We start from the raw sequence: 6,815 nt of genomic DNA, 5'->3' as shown, positions 1-6,815 counted from the left end.
TACATTGTTGGATGAGCTAGGTAAGGGGTCTTTCAGGCCAAGGACCCCTTATCTGAGAGAGAGAGATGAAGCAGGGACCCCTACTACATATTGTATACAATTGTTGTCACAGATTAAACCTCGTCATGGATTCCACAGATAACTTCATAGTTGTTTGACAGCACTATCATCAGTGTTGTTGTCAGGATCTGGATTTCTGCGCCTTATTTTGAAGTGTGTTTTTGTATCTTATTTTGAAGCAATGGTCAGTCTTCCATTGTAGCTGTTACCTGTCTTGTCTCTCCACCTTGTAATTAGTGTTAATTTGTGTCACATGACTGTCCCCAGGGTCACATGTGTCCCCAGCCAATCCCTTTGTTGATTGTAGTTAGTCCACCTGTCTCTTGTTAGTTCCCATTGTATTCATATACCTGCTGTTTCCTTGAATGTTTGTGGAATCGTCTGCATTTGTAACCAGTTTTGCAGCCAGTTCTTGCTGCTGGTTTTTGCTCACGTCATCATCTGGGGGCGCCATCATCCGGGCGGAATATTTCCAAGCACGGCCTTGCACATTACGGGGTTATTAATGCAGAGAAAAACACTGGTAAGACCTGTCATAAAATAAACATCACATGTGTCCTGGTTGCGACGGTGGCTATTATCTGTCCTCGTTATTGTGACATATCGGTGGGTGACATGTTGGCGAGCGACATTGACAGATTGAACAGAGGCATAATGGCTACTCTCCTTTGCAAATAAATGAAAAGGCCATTTATGAGAGGCCTCGTGTGTCGCTGTGTGAGGCGGTAGGGTAGGTATAGTGTATCATTATAGGACTTGTTATTCATAAGCTACTGCCTCACATGCTATGTTGGCCATAGACTTTATGGCTGTCGTAACAGTGTTTGAACAGCTGTGCTGATTCATGGCTGCATGCTCTCTTGAAAGCCAATATAAATCCGCACATCCCGGGGCCTACAGTACCACTGTATTAATCCAACCATATATACCTAGAACTGCGGTACAGAGACTGTGCTTTCTTACTTATACCAGAGCCTCTGTGTTGGCAACGTTGTACAGATACAGGGTTCGATTTGCTGGGTGGGGGGTGGGGTTGAATCCCATGTCTCTGTTTATAATATCCCCCGCTGGTGGGGATATGTTTCATCCCTGCTTCTGGTCAGACTGAAGTAAATACATGCCTTTCCTTTTGGGAAATGTAGATGTAGAATATTTATTTATATCACAATATAAATAAAACATATGAACTCTTGCGTCCCTAATTTGGGCAAATGTGTCAAAATGTGTCAAAATTGTTCAACATATAAAAAGAACAGTATAAAAATGTATTTGAAAATATTTGAATGTGTGCTTATATTATCATCACTTTACCCAAATACAGCTCAAGTGGAGTTAGGAGGTTTTTGACCACTAATGTGGAGATTTTCCGTCTGACTTCGTCATTCTAATCAATGGGGGACAAACCACCTAACTCCACAAATTGGAGTTAGCTGGTTTGTCCGACAGTTTGAGGATCCAATGGAGTTAGAGGTTTAGTCAGAAGCGCTTTTTTAATACTTTTCATTGGTTCCATATTTGTAAAGCCCACACACACACAGACGTAAATTGTGTTCAATAGCACTGATTTATAATTAAAATTAAATTAAAATGTTGAAAAATGGAGATAGCTGGTTTTTGCCCGACAGCAACGATATAGGAATTAGGTGGTTAAGAAAATGTACCCTGCTCTGCTTTTGTTTGAAAACAAAATATGATGTGTGTGTGGGGCGGTGGGGCATGGGACGGAGGTAAACAAAACGACAGACAGGGAGGAGGCGAGCTGACAGACTCTTGTTGTTATGGTGGAGCCTGAGGCCACCTACTGCCATGCTCATTCAGGAACATCAATATAACACCAATATAAGTTGATCCGAACTTATAGTATAAATGATTATTATTCAGTTGGGGGCTCAGGATGTAATTAGGAGTGTGTGTGTGTGTGTGTGTGTGTGTGTGTGTGTTTGCGCGAGCGCGTGTGTGTGTGGTGTGTGGTGTGCGTGCGTGCGTGTCAGTGGACTGTGGAGTGAAAGGAGGTTTTCTCAGGGAAGGTGTTGAAGTGTTGAGTGAGAGACCCTGGGGGAGCCAAGGAGAGTGATTTTCTTTCTTTCTTTTTGCCGTTTTTTTGCTGTTTCGACACTCTAAAACTGGAGAGGTCAGCATGTTCAGATGCCGGCATTGCCGGCAGATCGGCAAAGAGGAGAAATAAGGGAGAGGGGAGGGCAGGGCAAGACAGAGCAAAGGAGAGATAGGAGGCACGGGAGGAGAAAGGAGGAGATGAGCGGGCTAGGAGCTGCAGTAAAAGAAAAGAGGTGGGGGTGGGGGTGGTGGGGAGGAGGAGGAGGAGAAAGGGATGTAGGGGGCGTGTGTCGAGGGAGGGGATGTAAAGGATGAATGAGAGAATAAAGAGACAAAAGGATTTACACATGGCCTAGGAGAGATAGGAGGAGAGAGAGAGAGAGAGAGAGAGAGAGAGAGAGAGAAAAAATATATAAAAATATAAAGGAAAGAAATAAAGGAGATGAGGAAGCGGCGGCAGAGAAGTCAGAGTAAAGCCTGACGGTGCACCGAAAATACCCAATCTACAAGCTCACAACGCATTGTGTTGTAAGAGAGAGAGTTTGTAGATCAGCTATTTCTGGTGTGCATGGCGCGCAACCAAGTATAAATCAGGCATGACGGTTGCAGTTGGTTGGTGAGTGAAAGGAGCAGAGAAGTCTGGGAGGGAGAGATATTGGCATGGGTGAATGCCAGTGGTGTACTCAAGTACTCACATTTTTGACTCAATTAAAAATATCAATACTACAATGCAGAAATACTCTGTTACAAGTACAAGTCAAATTCAGAATTTACTTGAGTAAAAGTTCACAAGTATTGGTATCAAAATGTACCTAAAGTACCAAAAGCAAAAGTACTCATTATGCAGAATGTCCCATTTCACAAGTTCAATATGTATAAAAAATCTTTAGATAATAGCCGATCTACAAGCTCACAATGCGTCACATCGCGAGGCATGGTGAGCTTGTAGATCAGCTATTTTCAAATTTTCCAAAGTATAAAGTATGTATGTTTTGTAATAATAATCAAAATCCACAAAGTAACTTACACTAAAGTTTTCAAACAGTTTGCCTCTGAGATGTAGTGGAGTAGAAGTAAAAGTATTGAGCATTTGAAATACTCAAGTAAAGTAAAAGTACTTCAAGATTGTACTTAAGTGCTGTACTTGAGTAAATGTACTTAGTTACTTAACACCCCTGCAGAGGGAGAGATATTGGCATGGGTGAATGCTTGTGCTGTGCACAGTTCAGTGAACTCACATGACGTGATTTGACTATAATGTATTCAAAAGTCGCTAAATATGCAAGATCTGTCCCAAAATGATTAGACTGAAATTAAATTAAAAAGGAAGTGTACTCTGCAAAAACAGTTTTAATGAAACAGGCTATATGCACTCTAATCACTGAACAGTGTAAAAAAAAGGAGAGGGTACTCTACAAAAACAGTTTTAATGAAGTAGGCTATATGCACACTAATCTGAAATGATTTTATTGGGAATAACCCCTTGAGATGTAGCATCTCGTTTTCAAGGGGGTCCTGATAAGTGTATCCAAAACAATATTCATCTTTATTTGATAGACCTTACACCTTACTGCTGAGGACAATACCGGACCGCCACATGGTGAAATTCATCATGGAGACACTTTCCAACCGCAGCTTCATCCTCCAGACCAGCAGTGGCCAGTGCAGTAGGCTCAGAAGACTGAGGAACGGGGTACCGCAGGGGTCTGTTCTCTCGCCGATGCTGTTCAATGTTTACATCCACGACTTACCTGATACAGCATCCAAAAAGTATGGCTACGCAGACGATCTTGCCATCATGCTGAGCCGACCAACGTGGAAGGCGATGGAAGAGGGTCTTAACGAAGACATGGGCACACTGGTAGCATACCTTTGAAAGTGGCGTCTACAGCTCAGCGTCGGAAAGACAGTCGCAGCAGCATACCACCTTAGCACCAGAGAAGCCAGGAGGGAACTTGAGGTGCGCGTCGATAACAAATGTCTGGAGGTCCAGCAAGCCCCAAAGTATCTTGGAGTGCGTCTGGATCGGACATTAAGCCCCAAAGTATCTTGGAGTGCGTCTGGATCGGACATTATCCTTCAAACAACATCTGGAAGAAGTCAAGGCCAAGGTGACATCCAGGGTCGTGCTGATCCGCCGCCTCGCTGGAACAACCTGGGAAGCCTCCGTTACAAGAAAGAAGACCTTACACAATTGAGCACACAAACACATGTGACAGGATTCAACCTTGTAAGAACAGTAAAAAATAAAAAAGGCCTGTTTTTGGTTCTGTCCCAATATCTCAGCATTCTCTCATAGTTTCATGGCAATTGAACACTGCGTTCATGATTTGTGCCATTTAGTGCAAAACGGGCCCCTCTCACAAACTTTGAAAGGCAATCATAGTGAAATCTGAATGAAATCTGCAAAAGCTGACAGATACTTCTTGATCATGTGACAACAGACATAATGTGTACCAATTTGCATGTGTTTTGGACAAAATCGGTACGAGTAGTAGCAAACACTAAATGGCGGAAAATCTTGTCGGACGAACAGACGGACGGACGAACGAAAACATAGCCTCCTTCCTTTGGCCGTCCGGCATCTTAGAGACGATATTTTTTGAAGATATTTACAGCATTGCTTGAGAATCCATGCTGAATGTCAACATAATCATGAAAGAAGAACTCATCTTTATTTTAATGACAAACTAAAAACCAGTTCAGATCAAAGACTCATGATGAGACGAAAAAAATTAAGAAGAAAAAAAGACAGGGGTGAAAACATACAGTAGCTGTGTGTTTGGCCGTCAATCCCGCCTGGCGGAGACAAAAAATATATTTACAGCTTTGCTTGAGGATCCATGCTGAATATCAAAATAAATCATAAAAGATTAACTCATCTTTGCAGTCTTTATTTTAATGACCACCTAAAAGCCAGTTCAGATCAAAGACTCATGAAAAAAAGAATGTTCCAATATCTCCATTTCCTCGTTGCTGTTTTAAGTTGTCCTCATGCCCAAGTTAATAAAAGTATTCCCCACATGTATTTCTGTGGTGCTATAAACACAAAGAATCCAATACATCTCATTTACTTTGCCTTCAAATTCTGAATCACCCAAATAGTAAATAGTCACAGGAGAAAGCACACTGTGGCAACATTTTACTTGGTTTTATATTATAGTGACAGTAGAACTTCTGCTGGCGCTGTAAAGTGAAATGGGAATAATATGCTAATTTATTTGTTCTGCCTCTTTTAAGTGCTTTTTTCCCTGTGTACTAATGCTTGCTAATTTAACAGCAATAGGAGTAGGAACTGTATTATATATCCAGAATAATCATTGACATTACAATGAACATAAAATATAGTCTATTCAGAATATGGTTTATAAAGCAGCCCATTAACAGTACACACTTTCTCTAACTAAATGGAAAGAACATAGGCAACAATGTAGGCTACATTTTTGAACAGACAGAACAGACAGACAGAGATCCAAAGTTATTGAAATTTCTCTCAACTTTAACCTCACACGCTTTGGTCAGTAAATAAGTGCACCTTAAACATGGCCACAATACACACATTCATCATTTTTATTGATGCAACAAATATGTACAGTATTTTGACCCTCTATGTCACCACGCCATCAATGAGTATTTTGGAGTGATGCAACTTGAATTCAACGCCGCTTTGCGAACGGTGGGTTCCCAGATTGCTCGTATACGGGTAGCAAGTGGAAGGTTTGGTTGAGGTGGTGTCTCAAAGTGTAGCTTTGCTTGGAAGCCTAGAATTGATAAAGTCCCCTCCCCTGACATTGAGATGCAGTGGTGTAAAGTAACTAAGTACATTTACTCAAGTACTGTACTTAAGTACAATTTTTAGGTATTACTTTACTGGAGTATTTTCAATTTTCTGTACTTTTACTTTTGCTCCACTAACATCTCAGATGTTATATTATACTTTTACTCCACTGCAATTATTTTAGTTACTAGTTACTTTGTAGATTTTGATTATAATTACAAAACACTACATTAACCACTTCAGCCTATGCATTTCGGCCTTTTGAAAATAGCCGATCTATACGCTCACAATGCGTCGGGATGCGACGCATTGTGAGCTTGTAGATCTGCTATTTTCAAACGATTTTAATACATTTTATACATTAGAAAACGTGTGCGATGGGACATTCTGCATAGTGAGTACTTTCTACTTTTGGTCCTTTAAGTACATTTTGACACCAATACTTTTGTACATTTACTCAAGTAAATTTTGAATTCCGGATTTTACTTGTAACAGATCAGTATTGATACTTTTACTTTGAAGTAAAATGTGAGTACCTTTTTCCATCACTGTTAATGTTCATCTCAATTACAGTCCAATCAGATTTGTTTTCGCTCAAGTAATAGCATAGTCCAAAGGAGAATGCAGTTGCAGAGGCAGAAAGCTGCTTATTCCCATTCCAGTTTAGAGAGCCAGCAGAAGTTTTATTGGCACTATCATAGAAAACCACGCATAATTCATGTTTATGTGTGTGCTTTCTCCTGTGGCCTATTTAGTAGTTGGGTGTTTCAGACTTGGAGGGTAAAGTAAAATAAATGAATTAACTTTTTTGCGATTATTGCACAACAGAAAGAAATACTCTTGAGGGATACTTAAATTATCCTGACCATTATAGTCAGGGGATATTAAAACAATCTTGGTATAAATTCCTTACCAAAAAAAA

This window comes from Gymnoscopelus braueri, assembly GCF_963280865.1.
Source record: "Gymnoscopelus braueri genome assembly, chromosome: 11".
NCBI lineage: Eukaryota > Metazoa > Chordata > Actinopteri > Myctophiformes > Myctophidae > Gymnoscopelus > Gymnoscopelus braueri.
The sequence above is the reverse complement of the archived record's forward strand: the minus strand, read 5'-3'. Positions refer to the sequence as shown.